Genomic DNA, 22,213 nt, shown 5'->3' on the forward strand with positions numbered 1-22,213 from the left:
GTCCCTTTATGGCTTGTGAAGAAGACCTTGTGGTTTTTATTAGTGCCTATGTGTTTAAGGAACATCATTTTGCTGGTATAAAACTTTTAAAGTGACATTTGTTATGTTCATTTGTGGACATACGTATAATGGTATGCTAGAGTGATTAGGTTGTAATTTCAAGTTCCTTTTGATGTATACATGTTTCCCTGTCAGTATGATATGTTTTTGCTGATGTTTTAAATGTGAAATTTGTGAAGTTTCTTTGTTGAGATGTACATTTTGGGTACTTTAATTTAAAAAAGGCATGTTTCCATTTGAGGGCAGTTTAAAAATGAAAAAACCATTAAAAATCCGTTTGTCCATGTCAAAGGGGATGAACCATCTTCATATGGGGCAAAGAAGGGGAGACCTAGGTCCTGCCAGGCCACTTAGCATGAAGGAGCCTCTGGTTCTTGCCTGCCCTCAGTGCAGGACACCCAGCCTGGTCTGCTGCCCACGACCTCACCACGATCCGCTGGCTGGGGAATTGGCTCCATGGTAGGACCCAGAGGGTGGTGGTTGATGGAAGTCAATCGTCCTGGTGCCCCCTGTAACCAGTGGGGTCCCTCAAGGCTCTGTCCTAGGGCCTTTACCTTTTAATATCTTCCTCAATGATGTTGACACTGGTGTCAGAAGCGGGCTGGCCAAGTTCACCAAAGACTTTGAGGTAAAACATCCACACCTGAGGACAGGAGGGTGATCCAGGCAGATCTTGACAGGCTCAGCAAATGGGCGGATGAGAACGTGATGGTGTTTGACACCAAAAAATGCAAGGTTCTCCACCCTGGGAGGAAAAACCTGCAGCATGCTTATAGGCTCGGCAGTGCTACACTGGCTAGCGCTACAGATGAAAGGGGCTTGGGGGTCATGATTGACCACAACATGAACATGAGCTTTCAATGTGATGCTGCGGCTGGTAAAGCAAGCAAAACGCTGGCTTGCATCCATAGATGCTTCTCAAGCAAATCCTGGGATGTCATTCTCCCCTTGTACTCGGCCTTAGTGAGGCTGCAGCTGGAGTACTGCGTCCAGTTTTGGGCTCCACAATTCAAAAAGGATGTGGAGAAGCTTGAGAGAGTGCAGAGGAGAGCCACGCACATGATCAGAGGTCAGGAAAACAGACCTTATGATGAGACGCTGAGAGCCATGGGACTCTTCAGCCTGGAAAAGCGCAGGCTCAGGGGTGATCTGGTGGCTGCCTATAAGTTTATTAGGGGTGTTCACCAGGACCTAAGGGAACATCTGTTCACCAGAGTGCCCCAAGGGATGGCAAGATCGAATGGTCACAAACTCCTCCATGACCGTTTCAGGCTGCACATAAGGAAGCACTTCTTTACTGTCCGAGCCCCCAAGGTTTGAAATAGACTGCTGCTGGAGGTGGTTCAAGCTCCTACTTTGAACGCCTTCAAGAGACATTTGGATGTTTATCTTGCTGGGATCCTATGATCCCTGCTGACTTCTTGCGCCTGGGCAGGGGGCTGGACTCAATGATCCTCCAAGGTCCCTTCCAGGCCTAATGTCTATGAAATCTATGAACCACCACCTCCCCTCAGGTCTAGCACCCCCCACAGCCCCTCTCCACAAGCACCATCTCTAACTCTTTCCCTTTCACCTCTGTGCTGGGAGGGTTGCCAAGGGCTGAGGAAAATCTAGGGGAGAGCCCCGAGGTCTGGCTCTGAGCATGGCCATGCAAGGATGGCAGTAGTGTCAGCCTCCTGACTCCAGCTCCAGGGCCTGAGCCTGGAGCTACAGCAGCCTCACAGGCAGAGGTGTAACCCTGGTCACACAAGTCAGACCAGGGTCACAGGGAGAGAAGGGAAGGACAGAGAACAAAACGTATGGGCATCACATCCACTGGCCCCCAGATGGGATCTCAGGGGCTGGAACTCAGGTGCAGGATGCAGCTCTTTCCCAGAGGGACCATGTAGTCACCCAGAGCCGAGCTAGACCTGGCAGGAGATGGCCATTCCCTTGAGGTTGGTGCGGCTGGGGCTGACCAGGGATACTGGGAGGCCCCGTTCCTCAGCACTGGATCCCATTTCTCTCCTAAATCCCTTGGCTTGAAAGAAAATGCCTGAGACTTTAGAAGCAGCTGTTTTATTATGAAAGGGGGGAGGGTGGGGGATGGGGAGGGGACATTTGGGGCTTTTCCCACCAGATTTTACATGGAATTCACAACGTTTTGCTTTTTCGCTGTGGTTTCACTGTTGGTTTATGTCTCCAGAGCTGCACCTACCAGCTTGGACACAGTCCACAATAAAAGGGGATCACAGAGGAGGAGGGCAGAGGGCCAATCTATTTATACCATGGGCGGGCAAAATACAGTCCAGGGGCCATATCTGGCCTGCCAGTTGATCCTGTCTGGTCTGTCAGCTACTGTGGACAGCCTGATAAGGAAGGCCTGTGCCCTGTGCAGCTCTGCTCTGCTGCAGCCAGGACAGCAGCTCTAGGAAGTGGGTCCATGCTGGCTGTGGAGGGGCCTTGGTTCACGGCAGCTGCTCCCAACTTTCCTGGTGCAGCACACTGGCAGCCACTAATCTTGGAGGGCAGGTGGGCAGGCAGGATGTCTGCCCAGTGTGCTGTATCGTGCCCTACTCCATCCTGAGTGGGCCCTGCTGCCCACAGCTGCAGTGCCAGGACTACGCAGCACCAACAGGAAGAAAGGTGGGGGGAGGGGATGGGTGCGGGGGGCGGAGGAGTCTGCACACTGCCCAACCCAGCCCTGGCTGCAGTAGAGCGAAGTGGTGCAGGCCACAGCCCTCCTTCCTCAGGCTCCCAGAGACTGCCAAATAGGATCATTCATCATTTCCCTGCCCGGCCCCCCCAGCCCTCAGCAGGTCACCAAAACTCATGAAGTGGCCCTCCAGCTCAAATAATTGCCCACCCCTGGTTTACACTGTTGGAGGCCAGCAGCGTTGGATGGACCCAGTCCAGCTGGAACCCACAGAAGGGGCAGAGTCAGGACACACTTAGCTTGGGTACAGGAGAGGGAAGGGAGTGGATTTCAGCCACTGCACCAAGCACATGGGCCTCAGAGTGGGATGAAGGAGGCTAGGACCAGTATAAATCTTTGACACATGGCACAGCAGGGCTGTTTGTCCCAACAGGACTGGCCCTGGTCCAGAAGACTGGACCACTGGGTCCTTGGTGCTGTCTGGGAACAGGGTCCTTGAACCTCGAGGTGATGGGAGCCCAGCCAGGAGACAGCTGCTTGTACAGGATGCTAGGGCCCTGGGGTAGGGAAACGAAGGCCCTATATCAGGGATAGATCCTTGCTGCTCCCACCTGTTCCTCCTCACCTCCACAGAGGTGTCTGCTTTAGGAATGGAAAGCACAGTCACATCTCAGTGGGGTCACCCCCCAGGACACCCCAAAAGGCTTGGGTCCTTCCCTCCCATCATCTCATTCTCCTGCCCTTCTCCCCATTCAAACATGCCCTCACAGCTTGAGATCTGACCCAACCCCTTCTCCTGTCTGTGTCCTCTGTGCCTCCTCCTGGGAGCCAGAGCATGGGGAGAGCTCTCATTAAGGGGAGGCCAGGCTGGGGGGAACCCTCCACCCCAGATCAGACACTAGGGGCTCCTTAGGGAGGGGGAGATAGGGTCAGGGAAGTTACTGAGGACACTGCAGTCAGTTCCCTTTCACTCAGCTGTCACATCTCAGGGCCTCAAGAGCTGGGAAGGAAACCCAGGATTCTTGGCCCCTCAACTCCTCCCTTGTCCTAACCTGCTGGATGCTTCCCTGGAGCAGGAAAAGAACCCAGGAGTCCTGGCTCCCCTCACTCTGATCCTTGTGCTCATAGCCTGACATCGCTGAATGCACTTCATGTTTCCCACTCTTGTTTTCTTCAGACCCTGGCACACCCTGGTCTTGGTACAGCTCTTCCCTGTGCTGTGACTGCCCTGGGGTCTGGGTTCCTCTTCCAGGCTTCTCAGGAGGTTTTCTTCCTCTGCTTCAGAGTATTTATCCAGAGGGAGAACTCTTCTGCTTTGGCCTGCACAAAAACCAGGCCCAGCCTGTCAGTTCCTGCCCACCACTGCACTGAGCATGTGGGGTTTCTAGCCCCAGCTGTGGTACCCCCACACCAGACATGTTAATGGCTCTCTACTCATGAACAGAGTGTAACAGGAAGCACGAGTACAGGTGTGGGGCACTGAATCATCCAGCTGACAACTGTGGGTACTGGCAGCCATCTTTACTGAGGGCAGCCCAGTACCCCACAAGTCATGATGGCCATCTTGTGGGCAGGGATGGGGATGGAAGACAGCTGCAATTTTGGTGAGGGGATGCAGCCAGCATGAGGCAGCCATCTTTCAATATGAGGGGAAAATAAACCTGTGAAAACACAAGAGCTGCCCATGCTGCTGCTCTTCTGTCTGCCCCTAAGTACTTGCTGGCACTGGTGTCTCATGGGACTGCTGCAATCCCACTTTGTGCACCTCAGACCCCTGCAATAGCAGTTGTGCCCCTGCATTAACCATCATAGCTGGGCCCTCACACGAACCCACAATGGGCAAACCCATGCACAGGGCAGCAGGTCCCAGCCCTGGTGCTACCAAGGTTCCCTCACAGCCCCAGCACCATATTCCCCAGCTCTATCTGTCCCAAACAGCAAAAGGCAGAGGGTCCCAGCACAGGCCTTGCTGTGATACTGGAAGCTGTTTTAGCCCCTGCATGTGGTGCCCACAGTGAGAGACGCCTGCAGAGAAGGGGGTGGGACCAGGTGTCCCCCCACACATCATCTCCACACCAGGAAGGTCTTGATCTCCCTGCACTCCCAGAGCTAGCATCCATCTGGGCCAAGCACCCCACACTGTAGCCTCCATATTTGCTGTGGCATCGAGCTGTGCCCCAGAAATTCAGGGCTTGAAATCTGGTGGAGAATCATTGGTTTAGGGGATGGGAGGGAAGGCAAAGGAAGCGGCAAGGGGCCATAATATAAAAACAAGGCTTTTCTGAGTAAATGTATGTGCGGCCAACCATCCTTTCCCAGGAACAACCAAAATTCAGTAGTAAAACAAAAGCTCAGGGGTCACATTCAAATAGCCAGTCCCTGAGTTGGGAACACAGGCCCTCCCCTGTTGGCGTTGAGGATTTCACAGGAGGTCTTGCAGCCTTCACAACTTCATGGGAGTGGGGCTCAGTGGAGGCCTGGGTCTGACCAGAATAGGGGTCTGTGAGCACCTTGGCCCACAGAACCTAGTTAGATGCCTAGATAAGGAGCATTTCAAGGTCAGAGTGAACCCTCCCCCCTTCTCCAAAGACAGATTTACAAATAAGCTAGGATGGGCCGTGGGGTCCTACCCTATCCCCTGTCCCACAAAGCAAGCCACCAGCTCTCTCCCTCACCCCACACATACCTGCATCTCCCGGTCCCACTCCACCAAAAGAGGCCAGAGCTCCTCCGTGTCAACCTGTCAGGAAATGAGGGGCAGGGCAAGTTAAGGAGGCCTTGTTCCCCTGTTTGGCTGTCTGTCTGCCTGCCCACTCAGCTACCTCTCACCCCCAGTTTGTCCATCTGTCTCTGCATTCACCCCTCTATCTCCCAGCCCAGCTCAGCCTAGGCTCATCCCTCTGCTCCATCTCGCCATGCAGCCATTAGGCCACGATGCCCTTGCAAAGTGCCCCACAGACTAGCAAGCCCATAGCAGCAAGGCTCCCACTGCCCCCATCAAGGGAAGAAAGAAACAGAAAGGGAAGCCTCCCTCCTTGGGCCTCCTGTAATGTCCATGTTTAAATTAGAGAGGGGGTTGTTGTAATCCAGTAGGGAGTTAGAGTGCCACAAATTAGCCCTGCACCCTCCCTGAGCACCACTGATCCCTTTCCCAACCTGCTCCTTGGCTTTCTGTGGCTTGTACTAGTGCAACCTTTTGGTGAGCTTCCATTGATGGCATGGGTGATTGGTGCCTCCTGAGTCTGCAGGGACACCCGCAGAAGCTGCCGGCAGCATTGGTGGCAGGGACAGGGCTGGTGAGCACCCGCAGAAACCGCCAGAGGTGGCGGCAGTGGAGATGGGGCTAGTAAGCACCCACAGAAGCTGCTGGCGGTGTCGGCAGTGGGGGACAGGCGTGTTGGGGGGGGCACCCCCCTGTACTCCCCCTACCAGTTGCCTACAGTTGATGGCTCAGCCCCGTGTTTCTTTCAGCTTTATGCCTAGAGACAACAAACAAGCTCAGAAACCAGCCATGATGAATTAGTTGTTCAGTTGCTGTAGCAGCTGAGCACGTTCAGCTTTGAACAGCAGTACATTGATAGCTGATCTGCTTCCTGCTTCCTTACCTATCTGCAGCTGTGCTGCCTCATCCTTGTGCTCCTGCCTCTCCACCACCTGATCCCTGCTCATACCGCTGCTCCTCATAGCCCATGGGCTTGTCGCTCTGCTCTTCTACCTCCATCAACTCATAACTTTGCTTCTCCAATTCCACTTCATAAGAGTCCAGTTTGCCAGACACCCAAAGGAAAATTCCTGCCACAGCAATGCTGCTCTTCTTAGTGTAAAGGAAAGCCCACAAAACCTAGTCAGATGCAGGGAGGGACCTGATTCTGCCAAGACTCAAGTAGCATTTCAAAGGTCAGAGCAAAAACCCCCTTCCCCCCAAGTCAGACTCACAAATAGGCAGGGACAGGCCCTGGGGTTGTGTCCTATCCTGTGCCCCACAAAGGGAACCACCAGCTCCCTCCCCCACCTTGTATGTACCTGCATCTCCTGGTCCCCGCTCCACTAGAGCCCTTCAGTCTCAACCTGCTAGGAAACAAGAGACAGGGTGGGTTAAGGAGGCCCCATTCCCTTGTCCATCAGCCTTTTGACTGGTGGCTTTCGCACTTCTGGAGTCAACAGACCCCCTCTTTGGCAACTTGAAGACTTTATTGAAGCCATGGTCAAGATTTTTGGACACCCATGGCAGCTCTGTACCATGAAGTGAGCTCTAAGGACCCTCAAGCAGGGGCACCACCCAGGATCGAGTTATGCCCCGAGTGTAGACAGCCAGTCACCGACATTGAATGGAATGAGGCTGTCAACACTTCCACTTCCACTAGGGCCACATTAAAGACAAGTTAGCCACAGGTGGAGCTCCTGGCTACTTTGGACGGACTGGTTGATCTGAGTATCTGCACTGACATCCATCTGAGCAACCACAGGAGTGTTAGGCCAGATCTCAGTCCCTGGGGCCAGCCAGGGCCCTGGAAAAGACAACACTGCCCTGGGTTGGCAGCAATGCAAGTAGATATGACCAGGAAAAGACTCCCCCTACTCCCCTCCCCCCACCAAAAGGCTCATCTTTGCCCCCAGGGTCTCTGCCTATGTTGTGACCAGCATTGCCTGCCCAAGGAAAGCAATGCCCACCTCCTCTTTGGGGAAACTCAGTGGCTCAGCCTCATTAGTGGGGCATTGTCCAGGTGGCTGATCATTCAGCCAGCCCCTCTGATTTGAATAAAAGGCTCAAGCACCACCAAACCCTAAGGCTCACCCTTGGCCTACAGCACCTGTCTGGGGCGTTCCAGCCCACTTAGACACAGGGGCCTCCTGTAACTTCTGGGGAGAAACAGGACTACTGGGGTGAGAGACATCAATCAGAGAATTGGAGTAGGGGCAGGGACCCATGTGCCCCTGGGGCCTGGCAGCACTCTGAACCCCAAGGATTCCAAAGGGTGGTGTTACCCCCTGTACCAGGTGTCCTCGCCTCACCCCAGTTCAAGGCCCCAAGTGTTCTTAGACATCCTGACTTGGGAAGAACTGTCTTTGCAGCCTCGGAGTGAACCCAAGAGTCCCCACCTGCCCACTGCTGCAGGATGATCCTAAAGAGCTGGGCTACTTCCCAGGAGGCATCAACTTCTGAGCCTGAAAGCTCCAGGGGCCAAGCTGAGCACATTGTTAGAACCTGAGTGTCAAAAACCCAGACTGTCACTAAGAGCCATTCTGGGACTGGTGCCTCAGCCCCTAGCAGTGATTGAGGTCAGGCACTGTCAGGTTTCGGAGATGGTCTGGATCTGGCACTTCAAGCCATGGTAGCAGTCTGGGCCTGGCACCTCAGGCCTTTGCAGTGGTCTGAGCCTTGTGCCTCGGTCCTTAGCAACCACTGGGGCCTGATACCTCAGGCCTTGGTAAAGGTTGGAGCCCGGAGTACTTGGTCCTTAGCAGTATTTGGGGCCTGACACCTCAGGCCTTAGCAGTGGTCTGTGCCTGGCTCCTTGGTCCTTAGTGACAGTCTGGGACTGGTGCCTTAGCAATGGTCTGGCCTGGCACCTCAAACCTTGGCACTGGTCTGGGCCTCAAGCACTCTGCCCTTAACAATGGTCAGGGCATGGCATCTTGGGCCTTAGAGATAGTCTGAGCCTGGTGCCTCAGGCCTCAGCTAGAACCTGGGCCTGGCACTTCGGGCCTCAGCAACAGTGGGGGCTTAGCACCTTGGGCCTTTGCAACACACTGAACCTGGAGCTCTTGGTGCTCAGCAGTAGTCATGAACTGGTGCTGCAGGCCATAGCTATGGTCAGGCCTTAGCAACAGTCGTGGCCTGGTCCTTCAGTTCTTGGTAAAGGTCTGGACTTGGCATCTGAGACCTACCAACAGTCTTGGCCTGGTGCTCTTGGTCCTTTGCAGTGGTCTGTGCCTGGTGTCTCGGTCCTCAGCACAGTCTGGGCCTAACACTTCAGGCCTTACCAGCAGTCTGGGGCTGATGATTAGTGAGTCTGGGATTGGCACCTCAGGCCTTAGTGACAATCTGGGCCTGGTGCCTCAGGTCTTAACGATAGTTGGGGCTTGGACCCTTAGTCCTTGATAAAGGTTGGGCCTGGCGCCTTAGGCCTTAGTGATGTTTTTACCCTAGCACTTTGGCCCTTAGTGACAGCCTGGGTCTAGAACTCTCAGGTAGGGTGACAACCTTTTCAAAATGGAAAGGCAAGACACATGCCTGCCTGTTCCCCCTGCCCCTGCCATTAGCATGGCCAAAGCAGACCAGGGCAGGGGTGGGGGTGGATGCGGGCTGCCTGCTGCAGGCTTGGGCCTCCCTGCCCAGCTGTCTTTCCCTTGGGAGCCCCGCTCGGGCTGCACGGTCCCTGCCCGCCCAGCAGCAGTGGAGGGTACAACTGCATACCGCTGTCGTCGCTGCTGCTGCTGTGTGGGCAGGGGCTGTGCTGCTGATGCAGGGCTCCCAAGAGAAAGGCAGCAGGGCAGGGAGCTGTGAGCCCACAGCGGGTAGCCCAAATCCACCCCTGCCCCATGCACAAATTGGGGATTCATGGGGTGTGGGTGGCCCTGATTTGTGCATGGGGCAGGGGTGGATGTGCCCCCTCATGCCCCTCTCCTGCGCTCCCTGGACAAGTTGCTCGTGGCTCCATCCTGTGCCCTGCCTCAGCTCTGACCCTAGGTCCCATGCACCCCCATGCACCTCCCAGTCCCTGCCCTACTCCCTTCCTCACTGTGAGGGCCTTGATCCGTCCCCTCCCCCAGCACCCCTGCCCCCACCCGCTCCATGCTGCGCCCCCTTCCCATAGATTTATCTGCAGGGAGCTGCTCTCCACACTGCCTGGATGTATTCCCAGGCACATGCATGTGCATGGGTCTACACATGCACGTGGCACTGCCTGTGTCCCACTCCCAACAGCCCCAAGCAGCCCCTTGCAGGCTGGAATGAGGCCAGCCTGCAAGGGGAAACCCAGATCCCTGTACAAAACTGCAAATCTAGAACAGAGTCCCAGTCATGCAGCCCGGGATCAGGACTTGGGGTTCCTATTCTGGGACTGTCCTGCCCAATTAGGTATGGGTGGTCACCCTACTCTCAGGCCTTAGCAGTGGTCTCAGTCTACAGCCTCAGACCTTAGAAATTTCATAGATTTCATAGATTTCATAGACATTAGGGCTGGAAGGGACCTTGGAAGATCATTGAGTCCAGCCCCCTGGCCGAAGGCAGGAAGTCAGCTGGGGTCATAGGATCCCAGCAAGATAAGCATCCAATTTTTTCTTGAAGGTGTTCAATGTAGGTGCTTGAACCACCTCCGATGGCAGGCTATTCCAGACCTTGGGGGCTCGGACAGTAAAGAAATTCTTCCTTATGTCCAGCCCGAAACGGTCTTGCAGTAATTTATAACTGTTCGACCTCGTCATCCCTCGGGGCGCTCTGGTGAACAAACGTTCCCCCAGGTACTAGTGATCACCCTGATAAACTTATAGGTGGCCATCAGATCACCCCTGAGCCTGCGCTCTTCTAGGCTAAAGAGCCCCATAGCTCTCAGCCTGTTGTCATAAGGTCTGTTTTCATGACCTCTGATCATGTGCGTGGCTCTCCTCTGCACTCTCTCAAGCTTCTCCACATCCTTTTTGAATTGTGTGGCCCAAAACTGGATGCCGTATTCCAGCTGCGGCCTCACCAAGGCTGAGTACAATGGGAGAATGACGTCCCGGGATTTGCTTGAGAAGCATCTATGGATGTAAGCCAGCGTTTTGCTCGCTTTACTAGGTGCAGCATCGTACTGAAAGCTCATGTTCATCTTGTGGTCAATGATGATCCCCAAGTCCCTTTCATCCATAGTGCTAGCCAGCTTGGCACTGCTGAGCCTATAAGGATGCTGCAGGTTTTTCCTCCCAGGGTGGAGAACCTTGCATTTTTTGGTGTTAAACACCATCAGGTTCTCGTCCGCCCATTTGCTGAGCCTGTTAAGGTCAGCCTGGATTGCCCTCCTGTCCTCAGGTGTGGATGCTTTACCCCAGAGTTTGGTGTCATCGGCAAACTTGGCCAGTCTGCTTCTGACTCCAATGTCCACATCATTAATGAAGATGTTGAACAGTATGGGTCCAAGGACAGAGCCTTGGGGGACCCCACTGGTCATAGGGCAAATGGTGTGGGCCTGGAGCCTTCAGGCCTTTGCAAGGCCTGGCACCTCAAGCTTTAGTGACAGTGGTGTCCTGGCACCTTGGGCATCAGCAGCCATCCAGGCCTGGCACCTTGGGCCTTAGCCTCCAGGTCTGGAGCCTTCAGGCCTTTAGAAGGATTGGGGCCTGGCACCTCAGACTTTAACAATGGTTGTCGCCTGGCACCTTCAGCCTTAACGACAGTGGGGACCTGGCACCTTGGGCCTCAGTGATGGTCTCAGCCTGGTGCCTCAGGCCTAAGCAACAGCCAGGGCCTGGCCCTTTGGGGCTTAACAATGATCTGGGCCTGGTCACTCAGGCCTAAGCAACAATTGAGACTTTGGGCCATGGCAAGAGTTGGGGCCTGGAATCTGAAGCCTGGAGCCCTCTGCTTTTAGCAGTGGTTGAGGTCTGACACCTTGGGCCTTAGCAATAGTCTGGGCCTGGCACCTCAGAGCTTTGCTATGATTAGGACCTGGAATCCACAGCTCTTAGTAACTGTTGGGGCCTGGTATTTCTAGCCCTAGCAATAGTGGTGGGGTTTGTTGGGATGTGGGTGTAACAACTGCAGCTACCTCTGGGGTGGAGTTTGTGGAGCTAGGTATACATGGCCCCTTGCCCAGCCAGGTTCTGCTGAGGGTTTCCATGGTGAAGACAGGGCATAGGGGTCCTCTTGGGACTTGACTGACAGGGCGGTAGGATGGCAGGGAGAGGGGGGACGGACTCTGCCTTCTGGCCCCAACCCCAGCTTCACAGGAAGAGACTCCATGGGAAAAGTGTGGGGGGAGGTGCAAAGTGGGGCAGGGCACTTGACTGCTGGGGGTGAGAAACCATGGCAGAGTGGGTGGGGGGAGGTGGAAGCGATCAGGCCTCTAGTCAGGCTGATCTAACCCAGCCCCACTCTGTGCTTCCCTCCCCCAGGCCCAGCCCCTACTCTGGGGTATAGCATGGACACAGCCCACCAAGCTATCTTGGCCCAGATGCTGGCCTCAGTTTAGGGCACCAGGTCCTGTAGTTTGGAAGTGATGGGTATGGATGCCTCCCCGCACCATGGCAGAGACAACAGAGTAGGGTGCCTGGATTCCTGGGGTTTCTGGGTGGGGAGTGGGGTCCAATGGGTGAGAGCAGGCAGGGCTGAGAAACCTGGGTTATCTGGGAAAGGAGTGGGTCTGATGGATTAGAGTGGTGGGAGTTGGCTGGGAGTGACGGAGGGGGGTACCGGCGGCCGGAATGCCTGGGTTCTGTGGCTAGTGGTTTTAATTCATGACTGTCCCTTCAGGCTTGTGGTGGGGCCCCCGGGGGATCACATCACTACGGGGCAGCTGTACCAGCATGGTACCTGCATCAGTTACTGCCAGCCCATCCCTTTGCCTGGTGAATTGGGGGAGGGGAGACCTGGGGTGGCAGGTGGTATGATGGGCCCACTCAGTGCTGAGCCCTCCCCTATGCTTGCAGATGGCACTGAGATCCCCCACCTGGGCTTGGCCTTGGCCAGCAACAGCACCCAGCTGGTGGTGAGTGCAGAGGATTTGGACTTGCTAATAAGACAAAGATCACAAGACCCGAAGTGCAGATGCATAAACTTTGCCAACAGAACAAGTAGAGACAAATGTCTCGACAGAGAGGGAGAATTAGCACAAGAAGGGGGGCACATGAATACAGGGGTTGGGAGACCTACCCCTTGTAGAGACTTAGGGGAGCATGAATCCTGTATGACAGCTCTACCTGTTGCGGACAAGTTGCTCCAAGTTGAACTGGCTATTCATTAGACCAGCTGGTGGACTGTCTGGGGATAATAAACCTTTTTGAGCTTTCATGGATCTGAGCTGGGTTTTTTTTCAAGGCCTCTGAAATCTGGAAGATTTCTTGCTAGTATTGACCTTTCCAAATACATAACCCCCAGTGGCCTGTGTATTATAAGTAGCAGCAACTAGATACCACCTGAGAACATACTCTACATGCCTTAGAGCAACAGTTTTGCTTCTCATTCATGCCTGTTTTCATAGTGCTCGCAGCATCGTGTCAGAAGTGGTAAATGAGAAAAAAGCTGAGACTGAGATCCAACCTGAAGAAGCTGGAAACCAAGAGCCAGCAGAACAATGCAGCTTCTGATCTGCACAGCCATATATCTCTTTTTTGCCTGCACCATGTAGACACAGCTGCTGCGCTGTGGAGCGGGAATGAAAACAAGGGGTTGCTATCCTAGGTGGTAAATCTGCTTCTTCATGTAACATACACAATGCCAACTGTAGAGGGCTGATCTGGGGGGACTGGGTGCATGTTGTATGCAATAAAATATTATACTTGCATTGTTCAGTGTGCAAACGAGGGTTGGCAAGCCAATCAACTGACCAGTCACATATTGTCAATGACTGACAGTTGACTGCATTTTTGACCAGTCAAAGATTATAGCAATTTTACAAAACAAATATATTTATTTTTGTAGTTTTCTTGACAGAAATGTGACTTTCTATTTTTTTTTAGACATTTCTCAATAGAAAATTTTTACTTTTTCCGCATTATTTGGACCTATTGGAAATTTTTTACAATTTTGGACCAATATTTCTCATCAATGCAGAGGCAGAAAAGGATCTTGGTGTCATTATTGATGCCAAAATGAACATGGGCTGGCAGTGTGGGGATGCATTCAAGAAGGCCAACCACACCTTGTCATGCATCCACAGATGCATCTCGAGCAGGTCCAAAGAGGTCCTCCCCCTCTATGCGACACTGGTCAGGCCGCAGTTGGAGTACTGCATCTAGTTCTGGGTGCTGCACTTCAGGAGGGACGTGGACAACTTGGAGCGGGTCCAGAGGAGGGCCACTCGCATGGTCAGGGGGCAGCAGGGCAGGCCCTATGAGGAGAGGCTACGGGACCTGAACCTGTTCAGCCTCCACAAGAGAAAGCTGAGGGGGATCTAGTGGCCTGTTAGAAACTAGTCAGGTGGGACCAGCAGGCATTGGGGGAGTCCCTGCTCCCCTGAGAGCTACCAGGAGTGACTAGAAATAATGGTTACAAGCTGGCAGAGGGTAGATTCAGGCTAGACATCAGAAGGCGCTACTTCACTGTCAGGGCGGCTAGGATCTGGAACCAACTTCCAAGAGAAGTGGCGCTGGCTCCTACCCTGGGGGTCTTTAAGAGGAGGTTAGACGAACACCTTGCTGGGGTCGTTTGACCCCAGTACTTTTTTCCTGCCATGGCAGGAGGTCGGACTTGATGATCTGCTCAGGTCCCTTCCAACCCTACCAACTATGAAACTATTTGACCAGTCAATTGACCAAACTTTATTTGACCAGTCAAATACCCAACCCAAGTGCAAACACCTACATATGATTCATGAGGAACCTGGGGATTTCCAAGAGGAATCCAGAGCATCCAAAGCCTTCTACCCTGCTCAGAGCTTCCTGAAGTCTTTGTCTCAGACGAATCACTCTAGGATTTTTTTCTATGGTCAAAAAAATAAGTGGAGGCCAAGAGTGGCACTTTCCAAGAGGGACCAGGACTCTAACAAGGAGAGACCTGGGTCTAAACTGGTTGAAAATCCTTGCTTTAGATGATGGTGGCACCACAGAGTGAGTTTTTCTTTCTCCGTTTTACCCAGAGACACAATTTCCAGGAAAAAGATAAATGGGTAGGAGGCCTGCATGTCAGATCCATCCTGTGAAGAGATTTTATTCAGCCCCACACACACACACACACACACACACACACACACACACACAACCATCCATTTCCTTCTATACCACATGTACATTTTTGTCCAAAACCAGCTCTTCAAAATTGGCAAGTGTATGTCTTGAGTAAGGAAGCTGATTTTTCTGCCCAGAATAGAAGCATAGAGATACTGCAAAATGGCTCCTGCTGCTTTTCCTTCTCTCCCTTCCTATTCCCTCATCTTCAGCTCATTTCCCCCCCTCCTTTTCCTGTCCAGGCGAAAGCACCCAAATCAATTAGGAAAGGGCTAAAAACATTAGGCCCCTGCTACACGTTACATATATCACACAATTCACTGGTGAATCATGTGCTAAATTTAAACTGGCTGCATATGCCAAATAAGACCAGCCACATGTGCAAAAAAAACCCCCAGCCACACGTGTCATAAAAATGGCCATAAAAATGGCTATCCAGCTATAAAGTTAGTGCTTGAAAATGTATAGTGACTCTACAGCTGGTTTCTAGCCAACTTTAATTTGAATATATAGCAAGGCCCTTAGGTTTTGCTTGACCAGGAAATGGAGAGGGAATGAGCAGAAGACAAGCCTCTTTATACAGCTATAACACTGGAAAAAATCTCTCTTCATTCTGCCTTCCCAGAAACAAGGGACAGGTCCTATTCAGAGCCATGTGGTATGTGAGGAAATACAGTATTTCTTTTCACTGTGCTGTAGGCCTTGGGTTGGCAAGCTATGACCCTTGGAGCCATGAGATCCAGCCTGAGGAATCAGGGGTCTTTGCCTGTACCCTGCCCCAAGGATTAGGCCCAGACTGAAGCCAGAGGTGGGAGCAGAGGACAGGCACAAAGTGTGATGCCCAGAGCTGCACGCAGGCCTATGAGCATCAAGGGGCACCAGGCAGGTGGAAGGGAGAGAAGGGGATGAAGGAAGGAGGGCATCCTATAATGCTGCACAAGAGAGGGCATGCACTAAGCCTACATGTAGACAGCTCTGGGGCAAGGCAGCTGGGGAACAGCTGCTTATAATGCCACATGAATAGAGTTGGCCGATACCAAGGTGCAGCCAGCTCTGGGGTGGAGCAGCTGGGGAGCAGCTGCCTATAATGCTGTAGGAGAGGGCTCATCTGGTCCTGAGATGCAGCCAGCTCTGGGGTGAAGCAGCTGGGATGCAGCTGACTAGAATGCTGCAGAACTGTCTTGATGCAGGCAGCTCTGGGGTGGAACACATGGGGAATGGTTGCTTATAACACCACATGGGTTAGGTGTGCTGGTGCCAAGATACAGTCAGCTCTGGGGCGAGGCCACCGGAGAGCAGCTGCCTATAATACTGTTCTGCTGTGGACTGAGGTAGCTGGGATGCAGCTGCAGCTGACTAGAGTCAGCTGACTTGATGAAGCCAGCTCTGAGGTAACACAGCTGGGGAACTGCTGCTTATAATGCCATGTGGGTAGGATTTGTTGGTGCTGAGAAGCAGCCAGCTCTGGGGTGAGGCATCTGTGCCTATAACACTGTACAATGAGGGCTCCCCTGGTCCTGGGATGCAGTCAGTTCTTGGGTGGGGCAGCTGTGTATAATGTCACATGGGGAGGGCTCACTCACTCCTGGGATGCAGCCATCTCTAGGGTGAGGCAGATGGGATGGAGCTGGCTAGATAAAGAACTGACTTGATGCAGCCAGCTCTGGGGTGGGGTGGGGTGGCTGGGGAGTGGCTGCTTGTAATGCCACATGGGTAGGGTTTGCTGGTGCTGGGATGCAACCAGCTCTGGGGAAAGGCACAGTATAACAGCACAGGGAGCTAGCTGAACCAGGGGGCAAACAGAGACACAGGCAGGGTTTGACCCCAAGGGATTTATACATTTTGGAAAGGGCTGAACACTCGCCTGACAGACAGACATGAGGAGGATGGACGGATGGATGGACTACTGGGGCTCACAGGCCGCAGCCCTTGATCCATTCTCCCACTTCCTTCCCCTCGCAGTGGGTCTTCCACTCTTCCCTGTTGGGGGAAGGAAAGGAGGCAAAACAGCAGGGAATGAACAGACTGCAGCCAGCTCTGGGGTGGGGTGGCTGGGGAATAACTGAGCATAACACTGCACTATGCAGGTTCACTTGGTGCTGAAATGCAGCCAGCCCTGGGATGGAGCAGCTAGGGGGTGGCTGAGTATAACAACACTCACAGGGCACGTCTACATGAGATATTTACTGCGGAGTTGCCTAATTATCTCTGCAGTAAATGTCTCAGCACCTACATGTGCAGTGCTATTAAGACAGAGTAAACTAATTAACTCCGTCCTAGATTAGTATTTGTAAACACAAGTACTAACCTATGGTGGAGTTTTTACTCTACAGCACTGCATGTGTAGACACTGATGGGGCTGGTTGGGACATAAGGGTGCTTCAGTATGGGGGCTGCCTGCTGGCTAGCCCTGCACTGAAGCACCCTCGTGCCCCAGCCAGCTCCTCCACAGCAAGCTGAGCCAAGTTGGAGCAGCCCCAGGTTGGCAGGCTGACTCTCTGGGCCTCCTGCCAGCTGGGGCTGCTCCAACCTGGCTCAATGTGCTCCAGTCCCAGATACATGTTCAAATTGCGTGCCCGGGAGCAATAAACTCGGACATGATATGAGCCAGGGTTTATTTCTGTGCATCAATTGCACATGCTGATGTGGCCGCAGAGAGGGTGAATGCAGCCAATTCTGGGGTAGAGCAGCTTGGGGGCAAATGCATGTAACAGCACTCACAGAGAGGGTGAATGCAGCCAGCTCTGGGGTAGAAATAGCAAGGCTGAGTATAACACTCCACAGGGAAGGCTAGCACCTAGATGCAGCCAGGTCTAGGGAGGGGCAGCTGGGGGACAGACAATATAACACTGCTCAGGGAGACTTATCCTGATGCCCCTTTGGGGAGGAATGCCCCATCATTTCCCCCCAGACCCCGCAGCAAATCCCCTTACCATGACTCCATGCCCATAGGGTCCTGCACCACCCGCTTGGCGCACATGATGTCATGCTTGATGTCAGAGGTAAGCAAATCTAGGAGGGAGCAGGGAGTGTGAGGGCAGGGAATGATTATATCCAGGGAATCTCTGCTATATATGCATATATATGCATTATCTATGTACATCTCTGCATTATATATGCACATATCCATAGTATCTACATACATCTCTGTATTAGATATGCATATATCTGTATTAGAAATGCACGTCTGTATTATATCTGCATATACCTGTATTATAAAGGTACAGGCTGGCCGCATTACCAGTGCACATCTCACATTACATATGCACATATCTGCATAATCCATGCACATCTGTGTTGTATGCACACATATTTACATAATATATGCAGCCGTGTTATATATACATATATCTGCATATATATAACAAAACAAGGAGCAAGACTCCCCAATTAGAGCGAGGGAAGTTTAGGTTAGACATTAGGAAAAACACTCTCACAAGGAGGGTAGTAAAGCATTGGAACAGGCTACCCAGAGAGGTTGTACAATCTCCATTTTTGGAGGTTTTTAAGACCCTGCTACACAAAGCCTTAGCTGAGATGAGATAGTTGGGGCTGGTCCTGCTTTGAGCAGGGGTTTGGACTAGATGACCTCCTGAAGTCCCTTCCAAACCTCATTCGCTATGATTCTGTGATTCTATATCTGCATTATCTATGCACATCTCTGAGTTATGTGTATGTATATCTTCATTATCTATGCACATATCTGCTTTATTTCATAGATTTCATAGACATTAGGGCTGGAAGGGACCTTGGAAGATCATCGAGTCCAGCCCCCCGCCCAAAGGGCAGGACGTCAGCTGGGGTCATAGGATCCCAGCAAGATAAGCATCCAGTTTCATCTTGAAGGTGTTCAATGAAGGTGCTTGAACAACCTCCGGTGGCAGGCTGTTCCAGACATTGGGGGCTCGGACAGTAAAGAAATTCTTCCTTGTGTCCAGCCTGAAACGATCTTGTAGTAGTTTGTGACCATTCGTCCTCGTCATCCCTTGGGGCGCTCTGGTGAACAAACGTTCCCCCAGATACTGGTGGTCACCTCTGATAAACTTGTAGGTGGCCATCAGATCACCCCTGAGCCTGCGCTTTTCCAGGCTAAAGAGCCCCAGGGCTCTCAGCCTGTCATCGTAGGGTCTGCTTCCCTGACCTCTGATCATGCGCGTGGCTCTTCTCTGGACTCTCTCAAGCTTCTCCACATCCTTTTTGAATTGTGGAGCCCAAAACTGGATGCAGTACTCCAGCTGCGGCCTCACTAAGGCCGAGTACAGGGGGAGAATGACGTCCCGGGATTTGCTTGAGAAGCATCTATGGATGCAAGCCAGCGTTTTGGTCGCTTTACTAGCCGCAGCATCGCATTGCAGGCTCATGTTCATCTTGTGGTCAATGATGACCCCCAAGTCTCTTTCTTCCATAGTGCTAACCAACATAGCACTGCCGAGCCTATAAGGATGCTGCAGGTTTTTTTTCCCAAGGTGGAGAACCTTGCATTTATCGGCGTTGAACACCATCAGATTCTCATCCGCCCACTTGCTGAGCCTGTCCAGGTCAGCCTGGATCATCCGCCTGTCTTCTGGTGTGGATGCTTTGCCCCAAAGTTTGGTGTCATCGGCGAACTTGGCCAGTCCACTTCTGACTCGTGTCCACATCATTAATGAAGATGTTGAACAGTATGAGTCCACGGACAGAGCCCTGGGGGACCCCACTGGTCACAGAACACCACGATGAGTGACTTCCATCAATTACTACCCTCTGGGTCCGACCCCGGAGCCAATTTTCCAGCCAGTGGATCGTGGGGGACCCAAGGCGACAACTGGCCAGTTTCTCCAAGAGACGATCATGGGACACCAGATCGAAGGCTTTTTTGAAGTCAAGATATATGACATCAATCTCATCTCCCTTGTCCAGGTGATAGGTCACCTGGTCATAGAAGGAAATGAGATTGGTCAAGCAAGCAAGTATGCATATATCTGTGTCTATGTATATGTCTGTATTATATATACATATAGCTACATTATAAATGTACATCTCTACATTATATATGCATATATCTGCCTGACCTATGCATATCCTTCCCTTTTCTATGTCGCTGTGTTACATACACATATCTGCATTGTATGTACTACATTATAAATATATCTCTGGTTTATATAGGCATATATTTGCACTTCCTATGTGCATCTCTGCATTATATGTGCATATATTTGCATGACCTATGCACATCCCTGAGTTATATATGCATGTATCTGCCTTATCTATACACATCTCACATTGCATACACATATATCTGCCTTAGCTATGCACTTCTCCATGTTATATATGTATATATCTGCATTAGAATTGTACCTCTCCATGTATTTGTATTATCTATGCACACATCTGTTAGATAGGTATGCATCTAATTGGAAATGCCCGTCACTGTATTATACATGTATATATTTGTATCTTCTTTGCACGTCTGCACAAATGTATTACTACTGTGTACATCTCTGCATTATATATGCATAAATTGGCATAATTTATGTATATCTGTTCAACATACATATATCTGCATTATCAGTGCACATCTTGGTGTTATAGATGCATATATCTGCATAATCTATGCATTTCTCTGTTATATTAGACCAGATTGCTTATAACATTGCACATAAGCATATATATGCATGATAAAGGTACATTCATGCATTAAATATACATCCATGTCTTCAATATGCAAATATATGCCTTATCCATGCAGATATGTGAATATCTGCATGGATAAAGCAGACATCCCTGTAATCTGTGCCTACCTCTGCCTTCCACATGCACCCTTCTGCCATCTCTCCCTGCTCTCAGCAGCTGCACCCATGCCCTTTGGAGGCTGTCCCCTATCCAACCCCCACCCCCCAAAGCCCAGGTGCTGGAAAAGGTGCATTATGGGCAAGACCTGGAGGGGGTGCCTCAGGACTATGTCACCAGGGGGCCCCCACCCAGATCCTTGCAGGGTGGGGGGCCTGTGCCCCCCCCCAATCCCCCATACCCTGGCAGCGGAGATGGCAGAGGTCCTCAGAAGGGCTGCGCCCATTGTGGCACCACCAACCACTGTTGATCTGGAAGAGGCCATAGTTGCAGCTGCCATCGGCTCTGGGGTTCACAGCCCCTGTGTCCAGCCCACTGGCATGGAAAGCCAGGCACACCCCTGCCAGGTTAGGGGTCAGGGTCAGGTGCACAGAACATACAGGGCAGGTGAAGGGGCAGGCAGGGTTTGCATAGGAGGAGGGGGGCTTAAAGGGTTGGGGCAGGGTTTGGGGTGGGGGGGCAGTGGACCAGGTATTGGGCATTGGGAGCAGGGTTAGGTCAGTTGGGTGGCATTTAGGATCAGGAGGTGGGGTTTGGGTCTCATGGGTGGGGCTTGGATCACAGCTGGTAGGGCTGGGTGCATAAAGGCAAGATTTGGGACACAGGGGGCAGAGGTAGGGTTTATGTCTGTTGCCAGGGGTTGGGGATCAGGGGGTGGGGTTTGGGTCCAGTGGAAGGGGTTTGAAGCATGGAGAAGGGTTACAGCACAGGGGGCAGGGCTTGGGAGAAGCTGGTGGGGCTGGGTCTAGTGGGAAGCCTTTAGAGCACAGGGAGCGCTGAGGGCCTCACAGTTGCCGAGGCTGTATCCCTCATAGCCACTGAGACCACCATCCTGCAGCATGTGGGCCAGCTCACAGCGCACAAACAGCTTGGCCCTTGTGCCCGACACTCCTAGCACGGCCAGGCCCAACCCCAGCCACAGCCACAGCCCCATGTCCGAGACACACGTGTGACACAGGTGCAGTGCAGGCAGTGGTTCTGGGTCAGCATCATCCATGGTCATGGCAACAGAATCTAGAACCCAGCATTATGATACAAAGCCCACGGCAACCCAGGAGCCTGGGTTCTCTGGGGCTGGAGGTGAGAGCAAGAGGGGCTGAGAGCCCAGATCCCTGGGTTCAGGAGGGGAGTGGCAGTTGGGAGGCAGGTCTGGGGGATGGGAAAGCACATCAGTGCCCTGCCCTGTGGTGTCTCTCGCTTCTGACCCACAGCCCCCCACATCCACATGGGGGAAAAGGGGGAAGTTAGAGAACTGGGGAGCTGGGGGTCCAAATGCCTGGACTCTCTCCCTTGCTCAGCCTTTCAAGGATTGATTGCCTGCAATGCAGCAGTTACATGAGGGCAGGAGAGAGAGACAGAGAGAATGTCTCTGACATCTGGGTTGCATGTGCATTTGTGTGTGTGCACATTTCCCAGACTCTTGGATTATGTGTGTGTGTTCATCCTGGTCCCCTAGGCTCTCCCATGGTTGTATTAAATGTGGCAACTATTGAATGGCATAAGAGCAAGAGTGGGTGTATGTCCAACCCCTGGGTGCCTGGGTTGTGTGTCTGTGTGCATGTGCACCCATGTGCCTCAAGTGCCTGGGCTCTGTGTTGGGGTGTCCAGGGGGTCTCTGCCCTCAGCGGATGGTGAGCTGAGCCAGCTCGACTACAACCATGGGGCTATGGAGGGTACATGGGGCCCGTGCCCAGCCTAGGGGTGTCAGATGCCCAGGGGCAGCCAGAGCAGCTGCACTCCAAACCCACAGCCCAATAAAACACGGGCAACCTCTGACCTTGGGGGAATCCATGCAGTGCCATAATGGTGCTCCCATCGCTGGGGAAA

The 22,213-nt window shown here is 52.6% G+C and overlaps 1 long non-coding RNA gene across 1 annotated transcript; it reads right to left on the minus strand.

Annotated features, from left to right (window-relative positions):
* Nucleotides 1-1,588: 1,588 nt before the first annotated feature.
* Nucleotides 1,589-18,803, minus strand: LOC132252124 (uncharacterized). Its single transcript, XR_009463901.1, has 3 exons — nt 17,491-18,803; nt 5,382-16,537; nt 1,589-4,015 (listed from the first exon to the last, which is right to left on the minus strand). It is a non-coding gene; the product is annotated as an uncharacterized LOC132252124 (long non-coding RNA).
* Nucleotides 18,804-22,213: the final 3,410 nt, after the last annotated feature.

The sequence above is a fragment of the Alligator mississippiensis genome, chromosome 8, assembly GCF_030867095.1.
Source record: "Alligator mississippiensis isolate rAllMis1 chromosome 8, rAllMis1, whole genome shotgun sequence".
Taxonomy (NCBI): domain Eukaryota; kingdom Metazoa; phylum Chordata; order Crocodylia; family Alligatoridae; genus Alligator; species Alligator mississippiensis.